We start from the raw sequence: 21,038 nt of genomic DNA on the forward strand, positions 1-21,038 counted from the left end.
CATCACACCACACTGAAATCACGAATGCACTTGTCTTTCTCCTTAACTGTACTGTGAACGTTTTGAAATTAGGGACAGTGTCCTAAATGACTCTTCTCCCAGGGTCCAGCATGGTGTCCATCACTTAGAGAATATTCAATGAGGATCTGTTTGAATGCATAAGGAAACAATTGGGAAACCGTAACTGACCAAAATCAGCTTTCCAAAGATGATATTTCCCTACAAAAGGAAACTTAGGAAATAGTGTATAGATATGAGAGGTAGCTGAGCAGTGACTGCCATGAGCGGTCAGAGGGAATGTCCCACCGGAAAGGACAGCCCTGAACCAGGGTGGTAATGGTATCTCGAATGCTTCTCAGCCTCTCTTTTATTGCTTCTTAGTGCAACACGTGGGAATTTCAGTGGCTACTCAGTGGAATTCAAAGTCAGTTTGAAACAAAATGATCCCCTAGACCTACAGTCCATCGCTTTCCTTAGACTTGGCTTCCTCCCCTCCCATGTGTGGAGGACTCTGTGTACCCTGGGCTGGGTGGGGTGCAGGGGGCAGAGCCCCTTCTCCACGCGTACAACTGCAGCGTTAGCATTGCAGACCTGTGTTCCCTGTGCCCCTGGGCCTCGGGTTGGGAAGTGGTGCAGACATCCCGCTGAGTGAGTGGACGGCTTCTCTGAAGCAAGAATTGGCTTGCTGCTATGAGTCAGAAAATCCATAACACAGATGCAACGCCCACTCGATTTAAAAACAAAAAACAAAACCTCCTCCAGGAATTGTGCAGAGGCGAGATCTCAAAGAGTGAGGCCTACGTTCTCGATTGAGGGCTCTTTCTATCAGTCTCTGTGCAAATCACGTCCCAGGTCTTATCTCACAGCAACCTTGGGAGGTGGGTGCTGCTGTCAGCTCCATTCACAGATGAAGAAACTGAGGCCGGAAAGGCGAAGCCCCCTGTTGGAGGTTGTTCAGCTAGAAAATGACCACATCTGGATTTAACCTGTGGTCTGTGATTCCAAAGTCAATGCCTTTAAGCAGTCTGAGAAACTGCCTCCGAGCGCTAGTGTCCAACAGGAAACACACTCACCTGTACACATCCACGTGTGCATGTCCACTCATCTACTCACATGCACTCACATAGTCACCAACACCTGTTCGTAAACACACACACACGCCAGAGCAGCCAGCCTAGGACGCCATTTTCATTCCCCTCCCGCTCCTCTGAAAGGTCCTTGGAATTAGCCGTGAACTCTTCCTTACAAATGTACAGTGTCTTTAAAATTTCCCCAAAGTGCAGGAGCCTAAAAAGACTTTTCAGAGCACGAGGTGATGTTCCTGTGTGGGACTCTTACAATGATCAATTCAGATATCTTATTCTTTACCTCTTGAGAACACTTTTTGATCCAAGGAAGTTGCTTGTCTCCAGTTGGTTTTGTTAAAAGTCAAAAGGATGAATTCAGAAACCCGACTTTCTATTTCAGGATTAAAAACAAAAAAAAATCACATCTCATTTTGTGGGATTTTTTTTTCCTCCCCCATCTTTTTGATACAAAGAGAACTGACTTCTCTGGCTACCTATGATGTCAAGGACAGGGGGCAGAGAATCCTTAGAGAGCTTCTATTTGAAGTGGTTCAATTAAAAGATGAGTTGCCTTCTCGATGTTGTTTTCCAGGTTCTGAGATATTTTCCACTTTTTTTTTTCTTTCCCACAGCCAGCACAAGGAAAATGGACTGTGGGTCAGGTATTGTAAGCAACAGACCGCAAGACGGTTGCCAAAAATGTAACGACCCAATCGGCTCCAAAGGAAAATATTCATTAAAGTGACACATGTGCATAGCATTGAATTCAAAACACTTGTTTGGACACCCAGATGTCAGAGAGTGCCACATCCTGATTAGCTGAAATATTCTCAATTCTTTCAGATCTTTCTTCCTTATTTTGATTGCAAGTCAAGTTTCAGGGAAATTCTTTCCCACTACTGTCTACTGATCACATCGCTCAAGCATTCAAAAATCTCACTTGTTTCCTATAAGGAGCAATGGAAAGCAGAACCACAAATATTTGTGTAAATGTCACCATGTATTATTGGGAGCTTTGTTCAGGCGGTTAGAGGATAATTGAAGCAAGTTCTCCTCGCTGGACTCCTCTCCAAACACTTCCTACACGGAACACGCACACCCAGACACACCCACACACTCGGTCCACCTCTCTCTCAGTTTTTCTAAAGTGGGAATAGTTTCTCCTTCTTTTACCCTTTATCTGCAGTCTTGAGATAGAAGACATATGTCGTCATGAGCGCTTTCAAGCCCAGGGGAAGACATAAGGTGAGAGCGCTGTTCTCTTCCACAGAATACAGAAAACAAAATCCAGCAAAAGAAAGAAAAAGCACGTCTGGAAGACTGCCAGTTCAGCATCCCAGCCCATCATTCACCAAAAAGGAAGAGAGCCAGGCAGCACGATTCAGCTTTAACTCTTTCCTGGAATGCTCAGAGGCAGATGCCCAGAGTTTCATTTTTACAGAATTAGATCATAAATGGGACCCAGCTCGCTGTTCAGTCATTTGTCACCAAAGAGCAAGAATGTGGTGTCCTAACATGGAAAGAATGTCATGCCCTAAACATTTATTTCTGGCCGTGTCTTTCCCAGCCTGGAGATCAAAACTTCAGCTGATAGATAAGCGTAGGTCATGGACCTGTCCTCCTCCCCACTCCTCACCTCCCCTGACAGATCGCACCCTGCAGGCCCAGCCGGGACCTCCATCCCCTCCATATTTTCGCCTGGCTGGGGCCGCCATGGTCTGTAACCTCAGTTGTGTTTATACAACAAGTCTCCCTCGCAGTTTCTCACACCCATTCATCCCTCGGCTAGAGTCAGGTTGTTGCCTCTCACCATCTTCCTTTGTCTTGCTGGTGTTTCTAGGAAAACGATTCTGGATGCTATTCACTGAACAAATATCAGTCATTTCTCAAGCCCATCACTCATTCATGGCTGTTTTTATATGAGGCATGTGTGTATATGAAGAGGTTATGTGAGCGGGAAGAGGGCTCCAGTGGACTTCCCAAGCGTGCAGGTGCTGGACCAGATGACAAGATGCTGGAACTGGCCTCACTTCCATAAGATCTGTGCATGAGGGATGATTCGCCGCAGCAAAATTAACAGTTTCCTGCCCAGTCGTCAAATACTTTGGTCCCTGCCAAGAGAACTGTCCTTTCTCATTACAGAGAAAAATCTAGATTGGCAGTTTCTCCACCTTCTGTCTTTTAATACTGCATCTGTCTTTCCATGCCCAGGACTAGCATTTGCCACGTGGTTACACAGCATGAGTTCAGTGACTTTATTTGATGTTAGATTTTTCCAAACCTATTGAAAAAAAAAAAAAAGGCAAAGTCCTTAATGCTGGGAGAGAAAACAGTGGCCAAATTGAATGACACTTGGATCCAAACCAGGGGTTAATATTTTTATTTCTAGTCACATCTTAGTTGTGTGCTGTGCTTTGCTGGGGCTATTCATGCAGATGTGTCACTTTGCATTAGAGCCATGGTGCCCAAATACAGAAAGGCCATCGGACAGAGGTGGGCGCTAACCTGCTGACTGTCTAGGATCAAATCCCAGCTACACCTCTTAATAATAGTGTGGCTCTGGACAAGTTCCTAAACTTTCTAAACCTCAGTTTCTGAGAAGCAGAGGATAATGGCAGTCTCTTCCCTCCTACAGGGACTGAGAGACTGAAGCGAGATATTTCATAGAGAGCTTTCAGCTCAGTACCTGTCCCACCCAAGAGAAAAGGTTTACAAACGCCAATGACTTATTAATACCACTCTAGCAAATCTTATTTTAAGAAACCAGTGGGCACTTACTAGTTCACTCATTTGTAACCGTCTAAGGAATCATTTTGTAAAGGAAAAAACTGTTTAGCAAAGTGAAAAATTATGCCCTAATTAATTGTGGCACACATATAGATTTGGGGGGGGACCAGAAGATACTTGCATCAATTTTATTAATAAGTTTTACTGAAGATATTTACACACACATACGTATGTCTTCATATATTATGTCCATACATAGGTATTGTGTGTGTGTGTGTGTTTCTTTCTCTTGAATTAAGTATCAGGGCTCCACAAATTGGATGAACTATTAAAGATGCACACCAATGTTTCCTTCTTCTTTAAGGATCCCAAGTGGAAAAAAGATCACTTAATCCGCTTCCTATACTGAAACACCCCAGGCTCCTTTCGGAGGACAAAGTGTAGTGATTTATACGTGTCATCACAGACTCCACGTACAGTCTCAGCCTGGAACTCTGCAGATAGGGTCACTGGGAGCGCAAGCTTCCTGAGGTTACCAGCAGGACTGTGCAGGGTTGCAGCCTTCTCTGGACGCTCAGAACATAAGTCATCACTTATGTTGACTTGAACTGAGTCACACGGACTAGAACTTTCTTCCTTACCAAGTAGCAGTCCTTCAAAGGGTTGAATGAAAGTCTGTCTGCCTCTCTCTGTCTCTCTCTCTGTCTCTGTCTCCATCTCTCACAAGGATAGGGAAAATTCAGCATGCTTTTAAGCTCCTAGGGCATGCAGTGTCTCCACAAACATCTTAACACCCTGCATTTCTCGATTCCACTCTATTCTAATTAGCTCCCATCAAACTGTCTTCTAAGGGGAGAGAGTTCCTCTTCTCAAAAAAAAAAAAAAAAGAAAGAAAAGAAAAGAAATAAACAGAAACCACTGGCAGAACAACATAACATTTCAGCAAATAGACCTTTACTTCTTTGGCCAGAATTACAGCTCAGCCACTCTGGATGATAAAGATGCTCTCTTGTTTGGTTTTTGCTTTCATTTCGTCATACTTTTAGCTTTTTGTTTGTTTGTTTAATAGCCATGAAAATGCAGACACCACGTTGCCACTCCTGGGACTCCCTTACATACCTCGTAATTCTCCTAGCTTACCCATGTCCAGTTTTGACCAGCTAGTTCAGGTTTGCTTATCCAAATGTCTCCCTAAGAAAGATTGCCCAAGAGGAGATAGAGAATATTCAAGTATTCAGAGAGGCCCAGTCCCTGGGATTTTTGGGTGAGAACCAGTTTCATTTGACACATTTTATACATTCAAATCTGTGTAGATCATGTCTCATCAGTGAGCAGGTGTTTTGACCAGGAACAATTCGAGTTGCCCTTAGGCAGAACTCGAGGGGCAGGGAGCGGAGGACAAAGAAAACTGTAGTAGTCACCCTCCATCCTCCAACAGAGGGTCCACTTAGGCTTCAGGAGAAAGAGGAGAGGATGCCAGAGGAATGGAAGGGAAAGTGAAGGAGAGGAAGATGGGAGGAGAAGCAGCTCTCTCATCTTTATTAACCAGCAAAATTAAAGACACTGAAAGAATTGAAGCCCTGCCTACCTCCACTTCAAATGCTATCCAAAACAGTTCCCACCTGCACCCCAAATCATGCACTTTGATGGCATTATTGCACACACTTACCCATTGCCTGATCTGGCCAATATTGGTTACAATAGAGAATGTTTCACTCCAAACATCAATGTGTTCATCCTTCAAATAAAATGGCCCTCCTTCATGAAGTTCAGTAGGTCACAAAGCCTTCCCAGTCTTTAGTTTTCCTTCCATGGGTGATGGCTTGAGTCTTTGAAATAACGATTAAAAGCATTCAGGTCTCCTATGCTGGGCCCTTAGCAACAGCCATCCCCTCGTTTGTTTAAGGGTGGGAAAGGCTAGGAAAAGGAGAAGAGAAAGCAGAAACCTGCTGGGCATTATTCTAATCAGGGTTCTCTGCTTGGCAGCAGGCACAGACCAGCTCCTGTTTTGCAGAACAGCCCTCCCCAGGGTGCTGGAGAGGACAATAGCCAAGCAGGGCAGGTGCAGGGCTTTCCTGGCTCACCATTCAGGAGGGCTTTGATTTGCTTTGTGCCAAAAAGTCAGTAGGCGGCTGAGGACACTTTGAAACCCACCCAGGGGGACATACTCAAGGAGGAGAGTCAGTGAGCCTGTGGTGCCTCCAGACCAGGCTGAGGGTAGCAGCCAGAGGGAAAACTCAGAGCAACAAAACCATCTTGTTCTAGAGAAAGTAATGGCTATTTAGCCAGCAGGCTGGGCTGAGAAATGTCTTTCCCTCCCTCAGCCAACCGACATGTTTGGAGGCACATCTCCAAATGGCTGACGTCAGACAGCACAGATACGGACGTGGAAATTGATATCTGTCAATCACAATATGCCAGGCACTCAATGGTGCCACTGAGGGCCTGGTCCTCACTGAGAAATGACTGCTCAGGGCCACCAAGGAGCCAACTGCAATGAAATCACCTTTCTCTAAGATGTAAAAAGAGCCTCATTGCATGAAAGCACAGAGGGAGGTTTCAAGGCACTTTCTTTTTTCATTTTTTGGTCAAAGGTCTACTCTTGCTAGAAAGGGGGAAATGTGTCCCTTCATAAGAATCATGAGAAATAGTATGATGGTGTGGAACAGAGAGGAAAGAGTACATGGGATGGGAATCAGGAGACCTGGGCTTTTGTCCCAGACTCAGAAGACACATGGTCCAACCTCAACAGGTCTCAGTTTTCTCATCCACAAAATATGAGAATTAGACTGGATTGTCCCCAAGTCTCCTGCCACTGCGAGAGTCTGTGACTTATGAACTTTGTTATCAGATGTTGGCTCTTTCCTACATTGAGGCTGTGCTGGACTTCACACTTGGATGAACAGATGTGGGCCCAGATTCAGTGAAGTTTCTCTCCTTCATCTGTAAAAAGCAGCCAATGTGATAAAAACAAGCAAACAGAAGTGGAAATTGAATTAAGTGCCATTAGTTAATAGCTGTTAGTCTGACTGAATTGCTCATGTTTGAACAAAATGATTGTCTGTGAGGGAAAAATTAAGAATACCATGCACATAAAATTGAACAAAAAGCATTAAACAAATAAAACTCATAATAGCACATGGAGGCAAAGAATTAGTAAAATGTAGATAATGGAATAAAGGTGGCAAGATTGTTGACATTTGATATGAGACTTATTGGCAATGTGGAAAGAAGAAAGATATAAATGAATTTTTAAACTTTCAGAAAATCTTCCGTACAAAGCTATTAATTGGCTGTACAACTATGAGGAATGCAACTCGGTTTTGTGGATTTAATACCTTCTCACTGATAACCATATATCATGGTTATACCATTATAGAGGATTAGAGACAAAAACAGTCACTTTCCCTCCATGTGGGGAGCCAGGGATGCTCACTGAGAGAGAAACCTTTGTGGCCCATTGGGCTATGCATAGGTAGACGGTAGAAAGGCGTACGTTGGAATCACACTTCTTTCCACACCTGCCTTGTTCTATGCCGCGTCCCCAGTACTTAGCACGATGCTGGCACATGGAGGGAACTCAACAACATTACCAACCACATTTGCACACTATACAGGAGTGTGATCACCCCTTTATTTTTTTCCATCTTTGTCAGTTTCACTGCTCACTCATTCAAACACTATGACCCAATCACCAGTTGCTGGGGATGAAATGTGTTCTGAGCAGACATTGTCCCTCTCCGGGGAGAGCTCACTCTAGTAGAGGAGGTAGACGTTAACCAGAACATCACGTAAAAATGTCACACGTACTTATAAACGACGATGTAGACCATGACGGAAAAGGCAGAACAATGGAAAAAGAGGCCCCAGCTTTGTCCTGGTCAATGGGGAGAAGGCTTCTGTTCCAGAAGCTTCCTTGCAACAGTGACTGTTGGACTCATATCTGAAAGATGAGTTGCAGTCAACCATGCAAAGATGGGGAAAGAGCAATTTAGACACAAGGAGTTGCATGAGGCAGAAAAGAGCACAGCGGGTGAGATGAAATTTTGAAATGCGATCGGGGTAGCCAGAGCACAGAAGGTGAGGAGAGGCAAGAGGCACTGGAGATGTTGGCCATGGGTGCCTTCTGCAGGTCCTTAGACGCCATATTAAACAATACCACCTGGAATAGCCCATTACTGAGCAGACACTTTGTGTAGGGCACTCTTCTCTTAGCTGAGCACACCGAGAAGGTATGGCTCCATCCTTCTCCACAAACAAGCAGAACTTTAGTTTGTGGAAACAGGATGTTTTTACATGACTGAAAAAAGGAAAAGAAATTAACAAGTATATTCTGCCAGGGACCAAGAGAATGGGTCACAGGCATTTAAAGAATGAAGAGCTCATTGCACTTGGGAAGTTGGGAGGGCCAGGAAAACATCCCAGAAGAGGAAGAACTTGACCTGGACACTGATGAGTGGGATCAGTGGGAAGAAATTTGCAAAGATGCTCGGGATGTCATCCTAAGATGCTTCTGACATGATCCACCAGGTAGTATAAAGCCAAATGAGGAGGTGCATCAGACCAACTGTCACATAAACACCCACACAAAATGTCTGTGTGACTGATTTCAACTGAGTTTTTTTTTCCTGAATTCCATCAAAACAGAGAGTAGATGACACACACCAGTTTATTTGCTCTGTGTGTGTATCCCACAAAGATTAATTTAACAAAAACAAAACAGTCTGTGTGTAAAATTTTCCATCTGCAACAGAAGGAAAGTGTATCTGCTCATACCAAACTTACCCAAGACTCAAGCGAGTGACCCAGTGAAGGAGGGAAGCACACTTAGTCACTGGTACTGTATCCCTTGGGATAAATTAAATGCACACCGCTACTTAAGACGTGTTGTTTGTCTTTCAAACCAGCTTTGGTAACAAGGTAACCACAATCTCATGTGAAAGAGTGTTCCTGGAAGATCTTAAATACTTCACATGCACTATTTTATTTTCAAAACTACCCTTTGGGTTAGTACTGGTGGTATCTCCATTTCGTAGTGGAGAAAATTGAGGCATAGAGAGGCCAGGTGACTTAACTCGGGCCACAGCTGGTCAGGGAAGGAATTGGGATTTGAACCCAGGACATCTGGCTCCAGGCTACACATCTGGCTACACTCTTACCCTTTGCATCACATGGCCTCCCTAAGGTACATAACACAGGGCTTAGCAACATTTTTCTAGAAAGACCCAGAGAGGAAATATTTTCAACTTTGCAGACCATTTATCACCTCTGTCTCTATTACTCCACTGTTGCAAAGTGACAGCAGCCACAGATAATCCGTAAACAAATGAGCATCGCTGGGCTGCACCCAGGGCAGGCCTGACCCACCCCTGAGATAAGCTGTCACTGCAAATAAAAAGAGGACCACTTTTCATATATGCATGCAGCACGAAAGGGAATTCATATATATTTGTTATTAGTTTTCATTCGTGCTTATTCATGTATTTATTCAAAAATCTGAGCCCATACTCTGTGCTAGGCACTTTTTTAGATACTGAAGAGACATTAGTGAACCAGAGAGTTCCTATCCTCCTGGAGCTAGATCCTGGTGGAAGAGACAGAAGATAATGAAAATACAATAGAGGTGTACTGGATCTCTAACAGGATATCCGTGGTGACATGGGCAATGAAGAAGAACAAAGCAGGACACAGGGCTAAAGACTGACGGTGGCTGCTATGGCAGACAGCATGGCCAAGGAAAGTCTCCCTGCTGGGACACTGGTATAGAAGAAGTCCTTGAAGTCTGGGGGGTTGGGGAGATCACCTGGAGAGTATCTATAGTTTGAGAAGATAAGAGGTCCAAGGACTGAGCTCTGCAGCACTCCAACATTTTGAAGCTAAGAAGTGAAGGATTCAGCAAATAATGAGGGGAGGTGGGCGCGGCCAGTGAAGTAGGAGGGGCACAAGACAGAGATGCCAAGAAGCCAAGGCAGGGAGCATTTCGAGAATGAGAGTGAAACCCACTGTGCCGAATGCTGCTGACACTCACCTGGAAGAGATCTGAGAGGTGCCCATCAGTTTGGGCAATGAGCATGTCCTTGGTGACTTTGACAAGACCATTTTCAGAAGAGAAAAAAATCTGACTAGAGAGCCTTTGTCAAGAGCAAGTGAAGGAAGGAGGGGAAGATGGTGAGTGGAAAAACTCTTGCCGAGAATGTTGCTCTATGGAAAAGAAATAGAACAGGGTGGGTAGCAGACAGTATAGCATAAAAGAATGGTGTTTATTTTATTTTTTCAGCAGGAAGACATAGCATGATATGTTTTCATACTAATAGAATTAATCTAGTAGAGAAGGAAAAATTGACAACGTGAGGCAAAGAAATTGATATCCATCTGTAGAAGGGGCATGAATACGCTTTACGTGTTATTTATAATGTTGGTCTCCACCTGGACAAGGTACATAGGTACCACTCCCATCTAACAGCTTGGTGGATGCAACATAGATGCAGGATTGATATCCAACCAATACATACCAGCACAAACACTATCTGTTCTGATTCTTAGATGCTTTAACAACAATTCTAGTTGTTAAATATTTTGATGATCATCTCTGCTGAGAAGTTTTCATTCAAATCATAATTTTTACACAGCATCATTATATACATAATGCAAAATTTCTATGCATTTCCATAGAAGTTACCAATAAAATAATTTTTTAAAAAATTAGATTTAAACCGTAGGCATAGCTTAGTAATTTTCTGATTCTTGGTTGCTTTCAGCTAAAACACATCCTTCTCTTACTCTATCTACATTCTGGGTAGTCATTCAGAGTTGTTGGATGTGGGCATTTTTGGAAATCTTAGGTCACCTCAAGTAGAACGATATCTCGTACGCACACCATTGTTTGTGGGTTTGCTTAACTAATCTGTGGATGATGCAGGCTCAGAGTAAATACGCTTTTGTCCATGTAAGGACTGACTGAGAGTCTGAACATGCCCAATCGCAGTGAGGATTTCTGCAGGGTTCATGACATCGGACCTGCTGGAAGAGCAGCCACCCCACGTTACATTCCTCAGATGCACAAATGCCTTTGGAGGAAAGGTATCTTGTTTGGAAGAAATTCCCGAATTATTTTCAAGTTCCCAGGTCTAGAGACAAAACTGAAAATTAATTAGACTGCATCCTCAAGATCCTATTAAGAATACAGAAAGAATAATGCCAAACTTCCTTTTAGATATTTTCCATTCAACATTTTCTCGTTTTATTTTTATGCAATAGAACATACAAATTTGGTGTAAAAAGGGGAAAAACTGCAGTAGATTCCTGAGCTCTTGAAAGGCAGCCACCTTGACATTTGTGTATCCCACCAAAAGGCACCAGGCAGGTGTTTGATGAATGGATGGAGGAAGGAAGGAATGAATCAATGAATGAAGGAAACGCATACCTAAGAGATCATGTATGATCTCTACACACTGTTTCTGTGGTTTCTACTGCATGATTTATTCATCTTCCCCTTGTTTCTCAGACCTAAGCAATAAAAGTCCAATTTCGCAGGCCAGATTCAATGAACAAAGCCTTTAATGATAACTTAAATGTTTATAACCTGCTACCAGAGATATATTTGGGATTTTTTTTTATTGCGCTGTTTTATTTTTTGCTCTGTTTCTTTTCTTTCTTTTTAAAATAACAGATCTATACTTGCTCAGCAAGCAGTCATTCATTCACTCAACACACATTCACTACTGTGAGCTTGACCAGCGCCCTAAATGCTGGGGACACCAAGTGAAAGAAGTTCCAGACATCTGTGCGCTCACTGGCTGGAGGCTGAGACCATGACAAAGCATCGGGTTGTTTCAATCACAGCTCAGTTCTCCCTCATCACCCTCTATGATGTCGCTAATACTCATCTTTGAATCATCCCGGTCAAGTCATTCTCTGAATCCTGTGTGTTTAACTTTGGGAAGATCAGCTCTGGGCTCGTCAGCAAAGGAACTGGCCAGTAGCTGTAGCATCATTATACAGCCCTCATAAGGACCAGACCCAGGGCTCCTTTGCTTTCTGCAGGCTTTACATGACAATGATGATAACTGCATGCCCTCTTGGAAAGACTTCTGTTCCCGGTCCTGACTGCCAGGGGGTCCTTCATAAAGTCAGGACCTCTCTAACCTTCAGTTTCCTTATATTCAAGGCAAATAAGATCATTGGAGCTGATAGTCTCAAGATCCTTTCTAAGATCCAATGACTGTGATTATTTAATGCTAAAGAAATGTTCATTACTCAGCTAGAAGGAATCTGGCACCTAAAAGTATATTTTGAAGGAAGTGAAGTTTAATTGTGAAATTTGACCTCTGAAGTATCCTGTAGAATCAGGGACATGCTTTTGGATGCAAATATCCACTTTAATACAAATGACTTAAATTTAAGAGGTCTTGAAGAGCTGTGACTAAATAAAAAGAAAATTACTTTTGCTAAACACTGCCCTCAATTTTCCCAAGCCAGATGCAAACAAGTACTTAAATTTGGCCAGAGACCTTTTTTTTTTTTTTTAACCTGATCTTCCTGTTCTGGGAAAGTCAAAGCAGCAAGTTGTAGCCAATGAGCCCTGGACTTGGAGCATAGAAATTTGTCCTCCTGGCCCTGCTCTAATAGTAAAGGCTGATGACACTGGACACCTCCCTGGCCCTGTTTCCTTCTCCAAGAAATGAAATGGTCAAATCCAGCGACTGCAAAAATCCCACACAGTTCCAGCATAACAGGGTTTTACAAAGTCTGTAACATTAGCATGGTTATATACTTCAGAAAATATCCTAATATTTTAGAATCCAATACAGCATCAATTTAGGAATATTAGATATTCAATAAATGAAAAACCTGTAATTCTAATTTAGCCTAAATTACAACAAACTCACAGTTTCCTGTACTCAAGGAAAACAGGAGACACAGATCAATTCATCTGATAATTAAGCACTAACATATGCAAGGAAATTGCTAGACACTATACAGGGCACAGATAAATACATCGTAGACTCAGAGCTCAGGAGACACAGAGGTACATACAAGAAGCACACAGTTCATTCCTTTCTTTACGATTCCTTCAGCCCAAGAGTAACGCCAGACACCTGTTCCAGGCCCCCTGGGAAGATAACAGTGAGAGAGAGAAAGTCAGGTTTAAAAGAGTCAGGGTTAAGAGGAGGGAGGACAGATACCTCGTGAGTATGATTAAGAACGTTAGCAATATGATTCAAGAAGACGAAATGTGAAGTGAGGGTTCGTCAACGGGCAGGGGTTGGACACACGCGCAAAGAGAAAAGAGCATTCAGGCTGAAGCGAGTGGCACGCGGCTGCGCAGACCTGCAGGTGGGCGTGGCTTTTCCAGAACCGTGGGTGCGACCGGAGACTGGATGACTATGAAATCTTCGGGATGCCGGGCTAGAAAACTGAAGTTTGTTCCTATAGACAGTGTTGTGGCTGTTGATCAGGGCAAGGCATGCATTTTAGGAAAATTTTCTGGCAGCTGCCATCACTCTGGTTGTGAGTCAGGAAAGATAGCAAAGAGGAAGAGATGAGAGATTGTTGCTAGAGAAACCTTTAGGCACAAAGATGTTTATTATGTAACTATTTGTATTAAGTAGAAAGTAAGAAACCACTGAGAGGACCGATAACAGGGGTAGGTTGGGATATTCTGCAATAATTAAAATACATTTGCTAGTGAAACTACAGCTTATGGTACCATAACAGCAGATAAATATCATTATACATTTGTCCAAACCCATAGACCGTACAGTACTAGTGTTGAACCCTAATGTAAACTATGGACTTCGGGTGATGAGGTTGTGTCAACGCAGGGTCATCAAATGTAACTAATGTCCCACTCTGGTGGGAGATGTTGATCATGGGAAGGTTATGCATGTGTTGGGGTAAGGGATGTTCAGGAAATCTCTCTACCTTCTGCCTAATTTGGCTATGAACCTAAAACCGCTCTAAAAAATAAAAGTCTATTTTAAAAAATACATTTGCCAGGAGTTTGTAATAACACGAGGAAAATGCTTATCTTATTAGGTTAAATGAAAAAAGTTTTGAGATTAAAAATATATGTTTGTATACATATACAGACACATATGTGTATGTAACGTATATGGATATATGTGTACCTCTAAAATACACACAGAAAATAGCTCAAATAAAGCATGCATCTATTTCTAATTAGGGAGATTGAAGGTGATGTTTCTTCTGATGTTTTTCTTATTTTACATAATTTTTACAATGCGTATATAATGATATTATAATTAGCAAGAAATAATATTTTTCAGAGTTTCAAGTAAGAGGTGATGGCACCTTGAGCTCTTGTATCAGCAATGGGAATGAGAAAGCAGGAACTCGGAGGCATAATGTGGACTCCAAAGACAACTCAGCATCTTCCTCTGTTTTGGTCAATAATGTCAATCACCTCGGCACCAGACGCTGTCCATGAGGGCTCTGTAGTGTAGTGTTTAAGAACATCAGCCCTAGAGTCAGAGAGCTTGGGTCTGAATCCTGTTCTGCCACTGACTAGCTTGGCAACTTTGGGCACTTGGCTCTCTAAGCCTCAGTTTTCTCATCTTTAAAACAGGATTAATAATACTAGATTCCAAAAGAACTCAATGAGCTAATAAACTGAGGTGTTACTCAATGCGGTAATTCATGAGGTAATACAATGAGGTAATCATTTAGTAAAATGCTTTCCGCACAGCAAGGACTCAGTGGAGGCTAACTGCTCTTTTTGTGATTATTATCTGTCTTGTCCACTTGCTAAGCAAAGATCAAGAGGAAATGGGAGCTAATAAATTAGTTTCCCCAGCCTCTGGATCATTGGAGACAGAGAGGCAGCACCCAGGCAAATGGGACCATAAAAACCACCACTGGCCAGAGTTGCATCACTGGGCACATTCTTCCACAACTGAAGCTCCTCTCCTGTTCCCAACATGCATCCAATTATCTTCTTCTGTTCTTGGCTGGTGTCGTGACTGGACTCCAGCTCTCGAACACCTCCTGAAACATGGTGACCATGCTGCTCCCCACCACACCAAGCCATCCTCCCACATGATAAACTAACTGTGATTTCTGACTCTGGATACACAGCACTGACCAGTGGCCCTTTGGACCCTGTTCCCACTCAGCCCCATCCCACAGGGTATTCCTAGGATGTATGGACGCTCACCATGAAATGTCAGAGCTGCATCATTGCTTTAGAGAACTTCCAAGAGATGCCAAAAGGAAGTGCAGTTCCTTCCTCTTGGGACCATCTTGTGTGACAATGTTTGCTTCAGGAATTAAAATAGAAGCTTTGTTTATTGTAAACTGAAAACTGGCCAAAAGCAAGTAGTGCTTTTGTACTGTGACTTTCTGTGACTTTTCTAGATCATAAAATGTTCTTTATTACTCATGTCAACAAAACAGAGGTATTTCTGTCGTCAGAGTTTAAGAATTATGTAGCTATCATCCAAAATATATTATTGGCCTTCATTTATCCAAAGGAACATGCCCATTACTTTCCTCTAGTTTAGAATCTTCATTTTTTTTTTTAATGGAGGTGCTAGGGATTGAACCTAGGACCTCATGCATGCGAAGCACACACTCTACCACTGAGCTACACCCTCCTCCTGGGGTCTATTGCTTTTCATCTGTTGCTTCAAGTTCTTTTCCACTGTCTTATCCTTCCTCCCTTGTTCCTCTCCATGTTAACATATATTGTACAGACAGAAAGGGCTATCAAATAGGATATCAAATGATAAAATAAATCCATTTAAAAGTGTTTTTTAAAAATCCCATATTTGCATTTAGACACACGTAGGCCAATATTCAGACTACTCATGTAGCTTCATGGTTAAATTCTGCTTCCCTGAATCAATGCATAGAGAAGCTTATAGAAAGAGGAACCAGGAGAATGAGCAAGGGAACGGTAGCAGCTAGGCAGGTGAAGAGCCAGGAGCAGAGTATAGGAGCCCTTCCTGCTTATTCTATTTAATTATTTCTCCACATTATCCCCTTCAGCAAAGGGGAACACCCAACCTTTCTTGGAAAGCACCATATTTTTCAGGCTGTGTTCCTTTTGGAGTTGTTCTGGGGACAACAGCATTGTTAAAATTTGAGGCAAGGGACAGACATAATGTCTATCTGGTTGCTATTAGTGTTTTGGAAATGCCAAATGAAATGCTTCTTTCTAGTTAGCAACTAGGGAAGTTGATCAAACAACAGTTTTCTGGCCAACCTGAAAACTGGGTGTGCCCAGGTGACTTGGCACTCAAGGGTTAAATTTGAGGGTCAGTGAGTAAAGCTTGATTAAGTATGGCCTTGACCTTAGTGCAGCCATGGAGGACTCTGACTTTCTGTACACAGTAGCTCGACAAACGTATGACACAAAAGTCGTATATTGAGTTTATGGCATGCTAGAGGCAGTCACTCCATGTGACATTGCCGAATTCACGACCTGAAGCAACTTTGATCCGATGCCCTAAGCCACCAGAAGCCATCGTGATCTGTTGAATAATGAATCTCACAGCCACTCTTGCGCTCCATTTTGCAAACCGAGAATATACTCCAGGAAGGAAAATATGGGAAAGCGTTCAGATATGAATTGCTGAAGTAACTACAAGGCAATCTCACTGCACACATACAAGCTATGTTGACAAGGAAGAATATCTCCCCATCAGGCTGAGTAAACTATTACATAACAGCTAAGCTATAATAAAATCCTGATTCCAAATCAAATAAGTCTCCCAGACTTCTAAAATGAGTCACCAACAGCTTTATAAACATACAAAATACTTGACAAGGAAGTCTCTGATAATTTTTTAGTAATTATGTCTGCAAATTGTTCCTTGCTGACATCACCACCAGAAATGGTTTCCCATAAGTTTGCATTGCCTCTTCACATCTGTTCATTAATCACTAATGCTTTGAATATTTCTATCGTTATTAGGTAATTCACAGGGTTTACATGATTCCACAGCATTCTTCCCGGTGGAGTTTTTAATTAGTGGAATCAGTCTGATCAAAGCCGGTATAATCACGGTCTCATGTTCCTTGCAGTATTTTTTTAGTGCAGATTCACAATATTGACATGCCTTTATCTTAAGATCATATTTCACAAATAAAAATGACTCAACTTCTAAACATCTCAAAAAAATGCAAGGAAGAAAGAAGGGGGCAGGGTTGGAGGCCAGTGCGGGGGGAGGGGGGGTCACTGAATTGACATATTTTGTGTCAAAAGACATTTCAAAGCACTGGCGTCATCTCTCTTTGTGTTGGAAGTGAGATTTAACGTTCTCCTCTGACATGTGATTCACAAACCAGCCCTGAGCCAAATAGGAGTGTCAGATCCTGGGTTCCGCATACTGTATTGTCTGGCAGTGAATGCAGGGGAGAGAACAAGCAGTGAAAAAACAACACTGCTGATTTAGGATAAAGGAAAAGCAGCCGCAGCCCGGGCACATGGGCTCCTCCTGGGCAGGAGGGCAATGTGGCAGAAAGTTTCAGCCTAAGACCCAGGAAAGTGGTTGGGAACAAGAGGACTCCTTGGCCCAAACTAGGCCGTTAGAATGGATGTGACCCAGAATAAACTAAGTCCTTGATCTCTCTGTAACTGTACTCATCCAGTGATAAACACTGGCTCCCTGGAAGCCTGAGAAAGTACAATATTTAGAGGAGTTCAAAATGTGTCTAAATGGAATTTGGATTTCTCCCTAGATGACCTGTGTGGCTGGCATGCCAGAAGCTGGCCACTGGAATGCCACTGGAATGAAGATGGTTGAACAAGCAAAGGAGTTAAGAACAGTACTTCCTGTCGAAAACAAAATTGCTATCTCCATCAGGCCTGAAGCCTTCAGTTTAATGTTTGGAATAAATACACGGAAAAGGTGTTTTCTATGGGAAACTGAAGTTCTGAGGACAGGTTTCTGCCTAATACAAAAAAAAAGTCTTTTATCATCAAAGCTATCCCACACAGAAACGAACTGACGAGCAAAATAGTATTTCATAACAGGAAACACTCCAGTAGAAGTCGCATGTAAGTGTCATGAAACTGATTTATTCATTACTTTATTCCTTTATGGCATGGTTTTTATGGAGTGCCTGTGAGGAAGAAGGTGCTGATAATGCAGAGAAGAATCAGACATCGTCCCTGACATTCAGGAGTTCGCAGACCAGTGGATGAGCCACTCCCCAAGACAGAAAATTAAAGCACAATATAGTCCGGGATGAGCTGACAACATGACACAGCTTTGGGCCACACACAGGACCTGACTTTAGAAGGAGCTGTAGAGATAGATATTCCTTCCTCTGGGCCTCTGATTGGTTACTTTTCTGTGCTTCCAAAAATAACAAATCTTTAGATCCATTGGTCGTATTACTGGAAGGAAAAATGACGCCTACCCCTTTAACTTAAAGAGAAGCAGCACGTTGGAATGATAGGAGGAGAACAAGCCGCGCTGCCAAAAAAGTGAATCAGTAAGGGGAAAAAGATAAAGGAAAAAGAAAGTAATGTTAGCAGACCCTTGGAAATCAGACTTCCTGTGCAAAAAACTTGTTCTCTCTCTTCCTCTGATCCAAGAAGTAAATATCTTCTCACCACCCTACAAGAGCCTCTGATTTTTGAAACTTCCACTGATAGGAAAATTCACACACACACACACACACACACATACACACACACACACGCATATAAGCCTGTTCCAATAAGCTAACCATAAAAATAGTTTTAAAGTTAATAGTCATATAACCTATGCCAAGAATGTTCGAAAATAATTTTCAGATCTAAGGAACGGAGTAAATTTTAATAGGAAGGAATTAATGCTGAAAAAGAATGAAGAGGGAGGGGAGGGGTAAGCTGAAAGTTTGGGATTTGCAGAGACACACTACTATATAGAAAATAGATCAGCCACAAGGTCCTGCTGTACAGCACAGGGAGGTGTATTTTTAATATCCTATAATAACTTATAATGAATGAGAATATGGAAAGGAGTACTTACATGTTGTGTGTGTGTAACTGAATCACTATGCTGTACACTAGAAACTAACAACATTGTAAATTAAAAAAAAAAGAATGAAAGAAAGCCAACTATTTATTTTACACAAGATCCCTGGGATGAGGAAACCAAAAGATGACAACCATGAATCATTTGTCAATTATTTCATGAAGGATATGAAGGGTGACAGAAGCCTGGAGAGAGAAAAATGTGGTTCTGGACCCAGCTCACCATGGATTAACTTATTTCCTGTTCTGACAGCAAAGAACTTTGACTGTCTGGGAAGAACATTTGACCAGGTGAGTCATGATGTCCTAGTGGAGAAGGTGAAGAAATGTGGACTGAAATGACCAGTTAGTTGGTGACTTTATTTAAATGACTGTCACCTACGTGGGCTGACTGACAGTGGAGGACACTTAACTTGGAAGGAAGGCCCTCACAGCAAGCCAGAAACTCCCTGACTGGGTTAACATATTTATCACTAAATTAAATGACAACGCTGATAGTATACTGATGCCCTAATTAGACAACATGAATCAGGGGGACACCTGATTCGTTCGCTGAGAGAATTCTGTTCCCGAAGAGACTGCGTTGATCTGAGACAACGAGCCAGCTCACAAGAGGAAATGTAATAACTCTAAATAGAAAATTCTGTATCTGATCTAAGAAAATCCAATTTCAAAAGTAAAAAATGGAGAAGTGTGGTTTGAGAAGGGAACACTTGAAAATAACGAGTGTTACACATCATGAGATGCTGTCGCTATGGAAAGCCAATGTGAAATTTCCAGAGTATTCCAAGTAGGACGGAGACAGTAGAACAAAGACTAAGGCGAGGAACTGAAAGTATATGGATTTCAGTGCAACACAAAGAAGAACTTTCTGATCTCTAGAACTGTTAAAAAGTGTAATGGGTTTCTGGAGGAGGGTCAGAGGGTATTGGAAGAAAATTTCCCCTTGTGACTGCATAGATCTGTGCTGCTCAATGCAGTGGCCACAGCTGTGTGACTATGGAGTATGTGAAGGGTGCCTCGTCCAAATGAGGATGTGCTTTGATTGCAAAATACCCTGAATTTTCAAGACTTGGTGTGAAAAAAATGAATGTAAAACATCTCCTTAATAACTTGATAAATGATTATACACTGAAGTAATAATGTTTTGGACATGCTGAGTTAAATAAAACAGTATTAAAATTAATTTCACCTGTTCCCTTTTCTTATTTTAAAATGACCATTAGAAAATTTTAAATTACATACATGGCTCTATTTTTGACTCATATTCTATTCCCAGTGAACAGCGCTGGCGTATTAACAGAAGCTGAAGCATCATGAAGGGTGTGGAGATAGCTTCCACGTTGGATAAGGACTGGGCCCCACTTCTTAGTCCTTCAGACTCTGAATCCGATGCTGTAGGCTAAAGAACTACCGATAGAAACTGAAAAGATAATTAAAACTTCATTGTTAAATTGCAAATGCTATTCTAGCAACAACCATTTGTTGATTTAAGACTCCTGCTTAGGTTAAGACCATTTGTGGAAGAAGTTAAATGGCAATGACTTCATCACACAAGTGTCTTTGAATTCTTGGCATTTTCTAATGGGACCATCATGTTGATCAGCCATCATGTTGATAACTGTAGTCACAAAATCTTAAACTAACAAAACATGATCCCTTAAAATGGGCCCTTATAACGATCCTATTCAAGAATTTTCTAATTCTTATTTCTTACAGCATCTTACAGACACGATGGTTAGGAGTTTAAGTGTATAAATGAATAAAAGAACTTCAGAAAAGAGCAAAGCAACTCAGGCTTGAGTATTTACTCTGTGCATTAAGGGAAACTGAGGGGAGTGAGTGTAGTCTGTATTCGTAAATTTCTGTATAATGGCTGTGCTTCCCGTGCCCCCCAACTAGATTATTATAATGACCTTGAAATCAGTATGCAAGTCCCTTCTGTGAAGTGTGAGCTTTGTGCAAGAGATCTGTGAGGCACTAGACAGACACTTGCTGCATGTAGAGGTTACAGGAGGGCTCACTGTTTTGGGAGACTAGCTCATTTTCAGACAGGAGTGGAATTTTCTGATAAGCCCAGGAAGAAATATAGAAATTGATTTGGTTCCAGATCACTGTAAATTCTCATCACCACCTTCCTGCCTCCAGAATGAACAAGTCCTTCAAGGAGTTTTGAATCGAGCTAAGGAGCTCCATATTATGGTTTACAGGATTTTAGAGCTGGAAGAACTGACCCTGAAACCACCATCTCCAGA

The 21,038-nt window shown here is 42.1% G+C and overlaps 1 non-coding gene across 1 annotated transcript; it reads right to left on the reverse strand.

Moving 5' to 3' along the window:
* Positions 1 to 15,337: 15,337 nt before the first annotated feature.
* On the reverse strand, positions 15,338 to 15,410 carry TRNAA-CGC (transfer RNA alanine (anticodon CGC)). The gene has a single exon. It is a non-coding gene; the product is annotated as a tRNA-Ala (tRNA).
* Between the last annotated feature and the right edge of the window lie 5,628 nt (positions 15,411 to 21,038).

Source organism: Camelus dromedarius, chromosome 21 (assembly GCF_036321535.1).
Source record: "Camelus dromedarius isolate mCamDro1 chromosome 21, mCamDro1.pat, whole genome shotgun sequence".
Lineage (NCBI taxonomy): Eukaryota > Metazoa > Chordata > Mammalia > Artiodactyla > Camelidae > Camelus > Camelus dromedarius.